Source organism: Microtus oregoni, unplaced genomic scaffold (genome assembly GCF_018167655.1).
Source record: "Microtus oregoni isolate MIOR12 unplaced genomic scaffold, Mior012 000011F_ref0000422, whole genome shotgun sequence".
NCBI lineage: Eukaryota > Metazoa > Chordata > Mammalia > Rodentia > Cricetidae > Microtus > Microtus oregoni.
In genome coordinates, this window is record NW_024543070.1 from 22,169,457 (window position 1) to 22,183,596 (window position 14,140).

At 44.0% G+C, this 14,140-nt stretch overlaps 1 protein-coding gene across 3 annotated transcripts in view; it reads right to left on the reverse strand.

Annotated features, from left to right (window-relative positions):
- Positions 1–10,077, reverse strand: part of Wdr33 (WD repeat domain 33) — a 106,767-nt gene extending 96,690 nt beyond the window's left edge. For all 3 annotated transcript variants that reach the window (XM_041660467.1, XM_041660468.1, XM_041660470.1), the window contains exon 1: positions 9,910–10,077. The gene's annotated coding sequence lies outside the window, so the exon portion shown is untranslated. The remainder of the gene's footprint in view (positions 1–9,909) is intronic.
- Positions 10,078–14,140: the final 4,063 nt, after the last annotated feature.

A 14,140-nucleotide genomic window follows, 5' to 3' on the forward strand; every position in this document is an offset into this window, starting at 1 on the left:
TAAAACTGCCAGTACCACTTTACACTACCCTGTGTTCCATCCCCAGAACCATTTTTTAAAAAAGTATCATAAGGTATAAGGCAGATTAAAACCATTATTTTTAAAGGTTTTTAAGAACTAGAATTCTTGTCAGGCACAGTGGCACAGAACTTCAATCCTAGCAATCCCAAGGCAGAAACAGGCAGATATTTAAATTCCAAAGTCAGCCTGGTCAACATAGAATTCCAGGCCAGCCAGGGGCTACATAGTAAGACCCTGTCCCATAGGTATGGGGAGGGACATAGACAGGAAGAGAGGGAGATGGGGAAGGCAAGGAGAGAGGTGGAAATGGGGTAGTGGTGGGGGTGTCATGTCATGTTGAGAAACAATAAATATCCTGGGTGTTTCAAGACAGCCCAGCAGACTGTAAAACCGTGTAGAAGAACAGAGATACCATCATATATAATGCACTGAAGCAATCACCAAGTTAGGCAGGAGTGACTTTTCCTGGAACTAGTGGCCATAAGCATCATTTTCTCATAGCTACAAATCAGGACAGTCACAGCTCCCTCGGTCATTCAATGTGGTTTTAGAAGAAATTCTTTAGCCTTTCTGATGCTCTTGTGAAGGTTTTTGGTTGGTGACTAGTACTGTAACAAAATTAATTTCTCCCACATCACCAATTTTTAGGGCAAAGGTTCATGATATCTCATTACTGTTTTACCATCTGTAAAAATCTTCTCTAAAATGCTTCTTTCATCCCTGACACTGTATCCTATTAAAATATTACAGTCAACAAAGGACCACAAAAACAAACCTGGTATCCTACCATTACAATGAAAATAAAAATCCCTATTGCCTAGTGAAGTCACATCATAGCATGAAGTTACACCTCACACTGTAGCATAAAACATTACTTATATTTGTAAAGATGCTGATATATGCAAATCTATATATCAGATACATAAAAACATAGCACACTAAATTCTGAATTATTCAACACAACGGCAATAAACAACAATTATATACAAGTGACAATGGCAATAAACAATTCTGACACTACAGACTTATGTATACTACATAAAACTATTTTAGAGTGTACTCCTTTTAAAGTATAGTCCTATTTAGTGTGTGTATAAACATATACATACAACATATGTATACATGTGTGTATATATACACACACAAACTATGTGTATATGTATGTGTGTAAATACATATATATGTTTATGTATGTGGTATAAGGCACCATGCCCAGTATTTGGGAAGTTGAGGCAGGATGACACTAAATTCCAAGGACAGTTTCAGCTACCTAGACAAAAGTAAATAAACGTACAGAGTATACTTTATTATGCCAGCAGAAGTTTCATATTTGTTTCATAGAGAAGTCATGCAAAAGTGCTGGAGAGATGGCTCAGAGATTAAGAGCACTAGCTGCTCTTCCCAAGGTCCTGAGTTCAATTCCCAGCAACCAGATGGTGGCTCACAACCATCTATAATGAGATCTGGTGCCCTCTTCTGGCCTGCAGGTAAATATACAGGCAGAACACTATAAACATAATAAAATTTTTTTAAAAAGTAGTCATGCAGAAGCCAGCATTGAAAAGGCAGGACAGGCAGATCGAGTTCAAGGCCATCCTGGTCTCCATAGTGAGTTCCAGGATAGCCAGCCAGGACTACAATAGTGAGACCCTGTCTCAAAAACACTATAAAAGCGGTGGTAGCACACGCCTTGAATCCCAGCACTCAGGAAGCAGAGGCAGGCAGATCTCTGTGAGTTCAAGGCCAGACTGGTCTACAGAGAGTTCCAGAATAGGCTCCAAAGCTAAAGAGAAAAAACAATAAATGGATGAATGGATGATTAAATAAAAATGAAATACACCCTCCTCACACACATACACACAAAAAAAAAATCATGTAGACTGACTGATCTATACCATCACAGTGGGTGTGCACGCACATTTTGTGGTGTTCATTCAATGACAAAAATCACCTACTAAGTCAGGCCTGGTGGTGGTTGACACCTGCCTTTACTCCCAGCACTAAGGAGGCTGAGGCACGTGGACCTCTGTTGAGTTCAAGTTCAGTCAGGTCTACAGAGCTAATTCCAGGACAGCCAAAGTAACCCTGTCTTGGAAAAACAAAAGAAAACAAACAAGCAAAGAAGGCAGGCAGAAAAACAGCAAGCTCAAAGTCAATCCAAGCCACTTAGGAAAACTCTATTTACAAACAAAAACCAAAAAAAGCAGGCTAGCGAGCTGGCTCAGTGGTTAAGGAGTGCTTCCTGTTTATTCACTGGACCTGAGTTCAGTTCCCAGTACCCAAATAGGATGGCTTACAATTGCCTGTAACTTTTGCTCCCTGGGGATTTAACGTCCCCTTGTAGACTCCATGGATACTGTGCACAAGACACGTACACATAATCAAAAACTAAAATGGGTGGCGGTGCATGCCTTTAATTCCAGCACTCAGCAAGCAGAGGTCAGCCTTGTTAACAGTTTTATGACAGTCAGGGCTACACAGAGAATCCCTGTCTCGGAAATGAAAAAACCAAAACCTAAAAATTAATCATTTAAATAAAAACAAGCAAAAAACAGACATACATGAAGTACATAAATTTATTTTATGTACCTGAGTGTTCTTGGCTGCATGTATAAATACCATGTCTATGCTCAGGGCCCACAGAGGTCAGAACTAACATGAAATGCTAGAACTGGATTACAGATGGTTGTGAACTACCATACAGGTGATGGTAAATGAACCCAACCCAGGTCCTCAGCAAGAGCAACAAGTGTTCCTAACTGCTGAGCCATCTCTCTAACCTCAGCAGTTAACTCATTTTAATCCCAGCACTGACTGGGGGAGGCAAGAAGGATCTCTAAATTCAAGGCCAGCCTGATCTACTAGGGAATTCCAGTCCAACCAAGACTACACAGTAAGTTGTCTCAAAATTTAAAAACAAAATAAAAATAAAAAAGTGAGTGGATACTGGGGCTGGGGAGGTAAAGTGTTTGCTACACAAGTCTTAGCATCAGAGTTCAGATGCGAACATAAAAAAATCTAGGACGGGGGCTGGAGAGATGGCTCAGAGGTTAAGAGCACTGGCTGCTCTTCCAGAGGTCCTGAGTTCAATTCCCAGCAACCACAAGGTGGCTCACAACCATCTATAATGAGATCTGGTGCCCTCTTCTGGCATGTAAGCATACATGGAAGGAATGTTGTATACATAATAAATAAATAAATCTTGAAGGAAAAAAAAAGCTAGGACGGGGTCAGTGAAAAAGCTTAGCTGGTAAAGGCTCATAACACCAAGCTTAAAATCTGAGTTTGATCCCCAGCACCCACATAGTGGAAGAAGAACTGACTTCCTTCTCCTGTTGTTCTGACCTTCACCTGCACCTTCACTGGCACAGTGAAGACCAAGCAATCAAATACAAACAAACAAACAAAGCCAGATACAGTTGTATATATCAACAACCCCAAAGTTATGTGGGGGTGGGCAATAGGGAGACAGGAGGATCCCTGGAACTCAATAACCAGGCAGTCTAGCAAAAAGGACAAGCCCCAGGCTCACGAAGAGACTGTCTCAGTCAGGCTTGGTGGCACATACATGTGATCCCAGTACTAGGGCAGCAGAGGCAGTAGAATCTCTGTGAGTTTAAGGCCAGCCTTGTCCACATAGAAACTGTAAACTCTTAAAAAATAAAAGAGACAGAAAATGAGATAGACAAAAGTAGTGGCACACCCCTGTAATCCCAGACTCGGGAGAGAGAGGCAGGAAGATCTCTATGAGACCAGCCTGGTCTACAAAGCTAAAGACATCAGACAACAAGGTCTACACAGAAACTCTATCTCATCAATGGGGGGAAGGGAGGGAGGAAGGGTGGGGGGGAGGGAGGGAGGAAGGGAGGGAGGGGATGGGGAGGGGAGGGGAGGGAGAGCACAAGCAAGCAGGGCAGCAGTTGCACATGCCTTTAATCTCAGACCTTAAGAAGCCAGTCTGGTCTACAAAGCAAATTCCAGGACAGGCTCCAAAGCCAAAGAGAAACCCTGTCTTGAAAAACCAAAAGGAAAAAAAAAAATTAAAAAAAAAGAGAGAGAGAAAGAGAGACAGGAGTGGGTGAGGGTGCACACCTTTGAACTCGGGAGGCAGATCTCTAGATATATAGCTAAGACCCTGTGAAAGGCAAGACAAGGAGACAAACCCAAAAAGAGAGACAGGTATAGTGGTACAAGCCTTTAATCTGGGGAAACAGAGAAAGCAGATCTCTGAGTTAAAGGACAACACAGTAAGTTCCAGGGCTACACAGTAAAACCCAGTCTCAAAAGTAAACAAATAAAAAAAAAGGTAGAGGAAGACTGTTGACATTGACCTCTGGCTTCCATGTGCAGCCATGGGCAATGGCACACGAACACACCTAAGAATAAAAAAATTGGGGGGCTGGAGAGATGGCTCGGTGGTTAAGAGCATTGCCTGCTCTTCCAGAGGTCCTGAGTTCAATTCCCAGCAACCACATGGTGGCTCACAACTATCTGTAGTGAGGTCTGGTGCCCTCTTCTGGCCTGCAGACATACACACAGACAGAATATTGTATGCATAATAAATAAATAAACATTTTAAAAAAAAAATTTAAGCCGGGCGGTGGTGGCGCTGTGAGAGCCGCTGTGCTAGTGTAACAGGAATCAACACAAAATGACTGGTAGCAGTTTGGTGGTATTGTTTTATCCATTATTGGTTTTATACAATAAGTACAAAAAGAACAAATGGTGAGCCAGGCATAATAGTATACACTTGTAATCACAGCACTCAGGAGGCTGAGGCAGGAAAACCATGATTAAGCACCTGAATACACGACAGAGAAAATCTTCAAAGGTAAATGAAGGGAGGTGGCGAGAAGTCTCAGCAGTTAAGAACACTTGCAGGGCCGGGCGGTGGTGGCGCATGCCTTTAATCCCAGCACTCGGGAGGCAGAGGCAGATGGATCTCTGTGAGTTCGAGGCCAGCCTGGTCTACAGGAGCTAGACAGGCTCCAAAGCTAGAGAAACCCTGTCTTAAAAAAAACCAAAAAAAAAAACAAAAAAAAAAACAAAAAAAAACTTGATGGGGGGCTGGAAAGAATGCTTAGAGGTTAAAAGCACTGGCTGCTCTTCCAAAGGTCCTGAGTTCAATTCCCAGCAACCACATGGTGGCTCACAACCATCTGTAATGAGGTCTGGTGCCCTCTTCTGGAGTGCAGACATCCATGCAGACAGAATGCTGTATACATAATAGATAGATAGATAGATAGATAGATAGATAGATAGATAGATAGAACATTTGCTGGGAGCAGAAGGTGGTGGAGCACGCCTTTAATCCCAGCACTCAGGAGGCAGAGGCTGGAGGATCTCTGTGAGTTCGAAGCCAGCCTGGTCTACAAAAACAAACAAACAAAAGAACACTTGTTGATCTTGCACAGTACCTGGGTTTGGTTCCAGCACCCACATAACCTCTTCTGACCTCTGCAGGAACCAGGCATGCATATGCATGTGGTAAGTACTCAGATATACATGTAGGCAAAACATAATTTTCAAAAGGTAAATGAAAGCAAATAAGATAAAAATTAAATAAAGCTACCTTGGTTTTATACTTAAATCAGTTTTCTCTCTCTCTTCTCTTCTCCCCTTCCATAACCCACTTAATCCAACCTCACTCTGCATGGTGTGCCTATCCATCTGTCTTTTGCCCACTGCAGCCACATGGCTCACCGCTGGGGACAAGCCACCTTCGGAGACCTGCCGCGTGGTCTCATGCTGCCCAGGACTGGCTGCTCTTGGGACCCCCTGCCCACTGCCCGCACCGGGGATCCCACAGCAATTTTTAATTTTTCCATTACATATACCCTCTTCTGGTCTCCAAGGGCTCCTGCACATGTGATGCATATAAACTCAGACAGGTGTACACACATACACAAAGAGGATCATAAGCATTTTTTAAAGACTTGCAGGACTTAGACCTGGCAGTAGTGCACTGCATGCCTTTAATCCCAGCACTCAGGAGGCAAAGGGAAGAGGAACTCTGAGTTTGAGGGCAGCCAGGGCTACACACAGAGAAACCTTGTCTTAAGAAAGAAAAAAAAAAGACAAAAACAAAACAAACAAAAAAAAAGAAAGAAAAAGACAATTAGATTTATTGCTATTTACTTTCTAAATCTTCTATCTACAACAAACATCTATTCATTTTGTATTAAACTACACATTTGAACCACCTTTTAACTGGGTGGGGATGGAGAGCTCACTGGTTAAGAAAGCTCTGTTCCAGAAGCCCAGCACCCACATGGTGGCTCACAACTGTCTAAAACTCCAGTTCTAGGGGCTGGAGAGATGGCTCAGTGGTTAAGAGCATTGCCTGCTCTTTCAAAGGTCCTGAGTTCAATACCCAGCAACCACATGGTGGCTCACAACCATCTGTAATGAGGTCTGGTGCCCTCATACTCACGGACAGAATATTGTATAAATAATAAATAAATAAATATTTTTTAAAAAAAGACCCTGTCTCAAAAAATAAAAAGGGGGGCTAGAGAGATGGCTCAGAGGTTAAGAACATTGGCTGTTCTTCCAGAGGACCTGAGTTCAATTCCCAGCAACCACATGATGCCCTCTTCTAGCATAGAGGTGTAATACAGGGGGAATATTGATTGTATAAACTCGATGGTGGTGGCAGCGCATGCCTTTAATCCCAGCACTCGGGAGGAAGAGGCACTCGGGAGGAAGAGGCACTTGGGAGGAAGAAGCAGGCGGATCTTTTTGAGTTCAAGACCAGCCTGGTCTACAAGAGATAGTTCCAGGACAGGCTCCAAAGCTACAGAGAAATTCTGTCTCAAAAAAACAAAAAAAAAAACAAAAAAACAAAAAAAAATTAAAGAATGTAAACTTCTGTAGCCATTATGGACATCCTCAAAAAGCTGAAAGGGTTATGAACCAGCTAACCCAGTCCTAGGTCGGTATAACTTTAAATTTACATACCAAAGATAACACCCTTTGCTATTTATGATGGCCAGGAAACAGAACCAATCTAGATGTTCATCAACCAATGAAGGAAGGCAAAGTGGTGGAACACATCTGGAATTCCTTCGCTTAGGAGGCAGAGGCAGGGGTTCTCTATAAGGCAAGCCTGGTCTATCTGAGCGATGAGTATATGCAATATACACATTCAATAAATTATAACTGGGACCAGAAACAGTGAAATCACTTTTTTGGTGGGTTGTTTTTTGTTTTTTGTTTTTTTTTTGAGATAGCCTATATTCACTACACAGTCTAGCCTGGAACTCACTATGTAGACCAGGCTGACCTCAAACTGCCTGCCTCTGCCTCCCAGTATGCTGGGATTTAAGGCTTGTACTAACCCACCCATAACAATTATCATTTTTATATAAGGAAACTGAGACTCAGAGAGTTTAATTAACTGACCCAGTTTTTTTTTAAATTGCTTTAGAACTGGAGGTTCAATGATATAACATGCACTTAAAATAGATAAGCCCCTGAATTCAGTACTCATCACACTCTTCCTCTTGATCTAAAGCTAGGTAAGTGATGAATTCAGCTTGCAAACCTAGGTCACCTGCTACAGAATCCCATGATTTTCTTTCCAATACATCTCCTCAAGTTTGGAATTTATAAACACTTAAATTATGAAAATAAGGCATTACACAAATTTTATGAAGCTGTTACTCTACCTGAAAATTGCTAAAATGTTTACAGTCCAGAAAGAGGAACAGTTATGTACGCCATACTCTCCAACATGCTGACAAGCTTCAGTGTCTAAGAGAAATGGTTTGCAGTGGGAGAGGTATATTACCAGAGAAAACATGTCCAAGTAGAAATCTTAAACCTAAATCACAGTTAGCAACAAAGATAAGGGCACAACAGGCAATAATCAAGTAATATCTACCAAAAACAAAACTAAACAAAAAAAGAAACATACTTTCTGTTACCTAGTGGACTTTTTTTGTTAATGGTCTTTTGGTTAGTTAGCAAAGCAAGCTCTGAATATGGGACTTAAGTCAGTAAAAGACTTCCTATAGTAAAGATGCTAAATACAGCACTTCAAGTTTGGCCCCAACCCAAATCCACACAGTATTTTACCTCTACTGGGCAAGGAAATCAATCAAAATGCAAAAGTACCTAATAGCAATGAAAGGTGGGTCTCAAATGCAATTAAGACTAGGAAAAAAAAATGCCACCAGGGAAACAATTAAAGTGTTTTCTTTTAACAGTCACTAAGAGCTTTGTTCTTTGTTTGGGTTAAACATTCACAGGCAAGAGGGTTGCCTGCATTATAACCAGAGTACATGTGGAAGTTTTGCTCCCAAGTGGTTGGTGTATGTCACCACTGTGCCTTGGTTCCTGTCATCCAAAGCTCCCGAATAGCTAATGCCTCCCGTCTAGAAACGACTTTAAAGCATTCCTAACAGTCTTTACGTGTGATAACATAAACTTTTCTGACTTTAATTCCCAATCCAAGGACATAATTCCTACAATTAACCTCTCCCTTACTCCAGAAAGGCCACCAACCACAAGGGTTACAACCAAATACTAAGACTTTCTTTAAAAAAATAAATAAATAAACACAAGACTATAACCCAATAAATGGCCCAGCGTTAAAGTATCTACTGCAACCTAAGTTCAATCAATCAAGACTCATTTAGTGGAAAAGAGTTCTCCAGCAAACTATCTTCTGACCAGAGAGAGCGAGCCAGAGAGAGAGAGAGAGAGAGAGAGCCAGTGAGAGAGAGCCAGAGAGAGAGAGAGAGAGCCAGAGAGAGAGAGAGAGCGCCAGTGAGAGAGAGAGAGAGAGAGCCAGTGAGAGAGAGAGAGCGCCAGTGAGAGAGAGAGAATGCGCGCGCGGGCACGCACACACACTAATATGCAGTATTCTTCGATTTAAAAAAGCACAGGAATTCTAGGTCAGGTGTGGCCCACGCCTTTAATCCCACTCGGGAAAAGGAGGATCAAAGAGTAAGGCCAGGTCAGGTATACAGCAAGTTGGTGCCAGTCTGGGTTACAGCCAAGTCTAATGGGGCTCAGGCTCTTCATCGCATCGGTTGGGTGCATGAGACAGGATCATTACTTCTGAGTTCGAAACTTAGACTACATACTGAGTTGAGTTTCGAGGCCAGCCTGGCTACACAGTGAACCTCTGCACCAAAAGTAAAATAAAAATCAAACCAAAAGTAAAATAAAAATCAAAACAATAAAAAAGACCGCTAGCCAATCCAGGTAGGGTGAGAGCTTATAATCTCTCGTTGTGCCCGGCAGGTGGGAGAATGGAAATTCTCGGCGAACCTGGGCAACACAACTAGACCAGCCTCAAAGAAATAGGGAAAAGGAGAAAAGAAAACGAGAGACGCTAAGACCATAAATATCCAGTTGCCAGGAGGCCTTTGTTTCTCTCACATATTGAGACCAGAACTCAATTTCCAGTTGGGAATGGACAATTAGTGCTTAGTGGAACATTTGTAACGAGCCACATAGGAATGAAACTCGTACAAAGCGCCAGGCTCGGCCTTTCTCGGACCCCCAACACAGATCTTAATTTTAGAAAGCATCCAGGCGGACTCTCCAGCTGTTTCTCCGGATTCCCAGGAACTTCTCCAGCCCCCTTCCAGGCAGCGCTCAAAGCCGCACTCCCATCCCAACGCGCTTCCTTCCTCCGAACTTCGCGTCTCTGCGAGCGGCCTCGCCGTGCCGGCTAGGCCTAGGTTGCCACACGGCCTCCTCCTCCCCAAAGTCCCTCCGCTGGGAGCCCCACCGGCCGCGGCCGGCCCCGCAAATGCCGGTCCTATTCTCTCCGGCGACCTGTCCCCTCCGGTCCCCCCAAGCACGCAACGGCCGGGCCCGAAAATGGCGGAGCGCGACCGCCCGCGGCCCTCAGAGGCCCCGGCGCGCACTCACCGTGGGGGGCCGAAATGGGCGCCTAACCGCGAGCGCGGTGTCCTTCGGCGCCACAGGGAATGTCTCTCCCGCCTGGTACGCTTCCCTTCTCCCCACTCTCAATTCCTCTCCTTCAAAGATGCAGCCGCCATCTTCCCCGAGGAGCCACCGAGCGTACGCCTTGCGTCATCACGGCCGCACGGTGTACGTCACGCGCGCCTGTGCCGCAGGTCTCCCGTAGGGTTCATGGAAGAGCATGCGCGCAGGTGAAAGGTGGAGCCTGAATCTCCGGCGCCCAAAGATTTCTGTCGGGGTTTGAACAGGGCCTTTCGCCTTGCTGACTTTCTTCTCCTTGTGAGCTATCATCGATACTCTCAAAAACTTCCCATTTTACCAAACTAAATAACACACCCTTTCAAGCCGGGAGTGGTGGCTCATGCTTGTAATCCGAACACTTACTATAGGCTAAGATAGTCAGAACAGCCAGAGAAACCCTATCTCGAAGAAGAAAAAAAAAAAAAAAACAGAAAGAAAGAAAGAGGCTGAGACAGGAGGATTACAGTGAATTCAAGGCGTATCCTGCAGCCTAGCCTGATTACCTTAGATTATCTCCTAACAACTGTTCTGTTCCTTGGTGTGCACACATACAAAAAGAAAGATACTATAATTAAACCAAGCGGTGGTGGCGCACGCCTTTAATCCCAGCACTTGGGAGGCAGGCGGATCTCTGTGAGTTCGAGGCCAGACTGGTCTACTTCCAGCTAGTTCCAGGACAGGAACCAAAAAAAAAAAAAAGCTATGAAGAAACCCTGTCGCGAAAATCAAAAAAAAAGAAAGAAAGAAAGATATTATAATTAATAAAAAGGATACGGATTTTGCTCCATTGCACTACATAAACTCAGGGTGATGAACTAATGACATGGAGACAGCAGGGTCAGAAGTTCAAAGACATCCTTGAATACATAAATTCAAGGTGTTAGAAAAGACTATCTTTGTATCCACAAAAAGAAACAGAAAGGGAAAATAACTCTACAAAGTAATTTCTTCCTAGCCGGGCGGTGGTGGCACACACCTTTAATGCCAGCACTCTGGAGACAGAGGCAGGCGGATCTCTGTGAGTTTGAGGCCAGCCTGGGATACAAGAGCTAGTTCCGGGACACTCTCTAAAAGCTACAGAAGAAACCCTGTCTCGAAAAACCAAAAAAGCCAGGCGGTGGTGGCGCACGCCTTTAATCCCAGCACTCGGGAGGCAGAGGCAGGCAGATCTCTGTGAGTTCGAGACCAGCCTGGTCTAGAAGAGCTAGTTCCAGGACAGGCTCCAAAACCACAGAGAAACCCTGTCTCGAAAAACCAAAAAAAAAAAAAAAAAAAGAAAAACCAAAAAAAAAAAAAAAAAGTAATTTCTTGTAAAAAAAAAAAAAGTGTGCCACACCCCTAACCCTTGCTAGCAGCAGCCACACGGTCTAGATGCCCTGGGATTATTGTCCCTAAAGCAAGGACCAAATTGTGAACAAAACCCTTAATCTTAAACTATTTTGTAAATTTAGTAAAAGCATGTAAGGGCTGGAGAGATGGCTCAGAGGTTTCAAGTGTATAATGTTCTTGTGGAGGACTTGAGTCTCCCTTTGGAGCCCTAGCTTGGAACTCAAGATATAGGCCACGCTGACCTCAAACTCAGAAAGTCACCTGCCTCTGCCTCCCAAGTGTTAGGATCAAAGACACACTCTACCATACCCAGCCACCTTTGGCCTCTATATGCACAAGGGCATGCAAGCACGCATGTGTGCACATGCGCGCACACACACAAACCCACACACGAACAGAAACACAGAAGACAGGACAGAAAGAGTAAGAAGCCCAAAGCCTAACACACTAGCTACAGAAAGCTTGCATTAGTCGAAATCATTTTCACTTAACTGATGGAACTCTACAACCCCACATGCTCCAAGGTGTGGAAGTTCTTTTTTTCTCAGTGAATTCAATACTGTAGTCACCTTCCTGTCCTTATGATAATACACCTAAGAAGTATATTTTTAAATCTTTTTTGATTTGTTTTGGTTTGGTTTTTCAAGACAGGGTTTCTCGGTAGCGTTGGCACCTATCCTGGAACTAGCTCTTGTAGACCAGGCTGGCCTCGAACTCACGGAGATCCATCTGTCTCTGCCTCCCGAGTGCTGGGATTAAAGGCTTGCACCACCACCGCCCAGTTTATTTTTAATTTTTCTTTTAATATTAATCAGGGCCTAGTAAGTAGCAAGAACTGCCTTTCGTGTTATTAAAGACACTTTTCCCCCCTTTCCTACGTGTGCCTTTTAGTTACATTTGAATTATGCCCAAAGGAACAGTCAACTGATTGACACCAAGACTCATCTGTTTTGTTTTGTTTGAGACAGGGTCTTTGTTTTTTTGAATTTTTTTTTTTTTTTGCGAGACAGAGTTTCTCGGTAGTTTTTTGGTTCCTCTCCTGGAACTAGCTCTTGTAGACCAGGCTGGCCTCAAACTCACAGAGATTTGCCTGCCTCTGCCTCCCGAGTGCTGGGATTAAAGGCGTGCGCCGCCACTGCCCTGGAGCTCCTGATCCTTTTACACCTACCTCCCAAGTACTGAGAATACAAACTACAAATGACTATTTCAAAGCTGGGCTGTAGCTCAGCTGGCAGAACATTTACCTAGCACGAAAGAGACCCTGGGTTCAATCTCTAGTACTACATAAAACCAGCAGCGGTCGCACAAACCTGTAATCTCAGCAGTCTCGAGGTGGAGGAGGAAGGATTAGAAGTTAGCGGCCTGCTTAGACCATGTCTCTGAAAAGGGGAAACACTTATTTCATATTCTTTTCTATCACATCCCTTTCTGGCAATGATCTTGTTATTGTAACAGCACAAGATTATAAATGTTTGGCCAAGTAAATTCTTTTATAACCCCAACACTCAGGAAGCAGTCAGATTGGTATTAATTCCAGGACAGCCTGGGTACATAGTGGGACCTTGTCTCAAACAAACCAACAAGTAACATACAGATATTTGGGCCAGCAACATGGCTCAACAGATAAGGGTGCTTGCCTTGAACCTGACAACCCAAGCAAGACCCAAATGATAGAAAGAGAACCCATTTCCACTAGTTGTTCTCTGACCGAGACACACATTTTATTATGTAAAAAGACACAATATTTGATTTCTGAATACAAAGTATTCTTTGGATAGACAGTTCAGTAGGTATGCAGGATATGTAAATAAACCTTGTTGACACTTGTCTTAAAAAGGGCTAGATTTACTGCTCACACAAACCCTCCTCACATCCCTTGCATTCTTTCCTGTTCCTGCCAAACTTCCCAGCAGGCCACTGGACCCCCTTTCTTCTCCACACTCCAGGAAGTGAATTTCTCCATGTTTTGCAGCATCATTCTAAGCACAGACAAGCACTCTCCAGGTCTGCTCCATGGCTGCTCCTTCACATGGCATCCTCTCGCTCTTCTCTGTACAGCTCCATGCTGACCCAAGACACTCTCTTCTGTTGCAGCCATGCCTGCTTTGGGACCATTACCTGCTGCACATTTTGTTAGCAGGTTCTTTCCTGGCTCCACAAAACCTGGGACTCTGTGAGTTCAAGGCTCATCACTCCTCCACAGATCATCCTAACGACCTGAACTCATCAGTGATGGAAAACACCTGGCTTCATTTTCTCCCATTGCGTAGCTGTTTCCTTGAAGCTGGCATTGAGCACCACCATCTAGAATCATAGTGGCCTGTTATCACTTGTAGGACTCCATGAGATCTGGCCTGTTAATAGACACTTATGAAAGAAACAGGGAGGAGGCCCACAGGACTCCTGAGCTCTCAAGAATTTTTTTTTTCCTTCGCTCCCCACCTACCCCCAGAAAGGGTCTCATTATGTAGGCTTGGCTGTCCTGGAACTTGCTATGTATAACATCAGGCTGACTTCAAACTCGGGGATCTGCCAGTCTCTTTCTCCCGAGTGCTGGGACATAAGACATGAGGACACCAGGTGTGGTAGTTTGTATGTAACTGGTCCCCATAATCTCATAGGGAGTGGCACTATTTGGTATGGCTTTGTTGGAGTGGGTATGGCCTTGCTGAAGAAGTGCGTCACTGTGGGGGCAGCCTTTAAGGTCTTTTGCTTAAGCTTTGTCTGGGGTCAGTCAGGTGACTTTGGGGTCAGTCAGGTGACTTTGTCAGGGGTCAGTCAGGTGACTTTGTCTGGGGTCAGTCAGGTGACGTTGTCTGGGATCAGT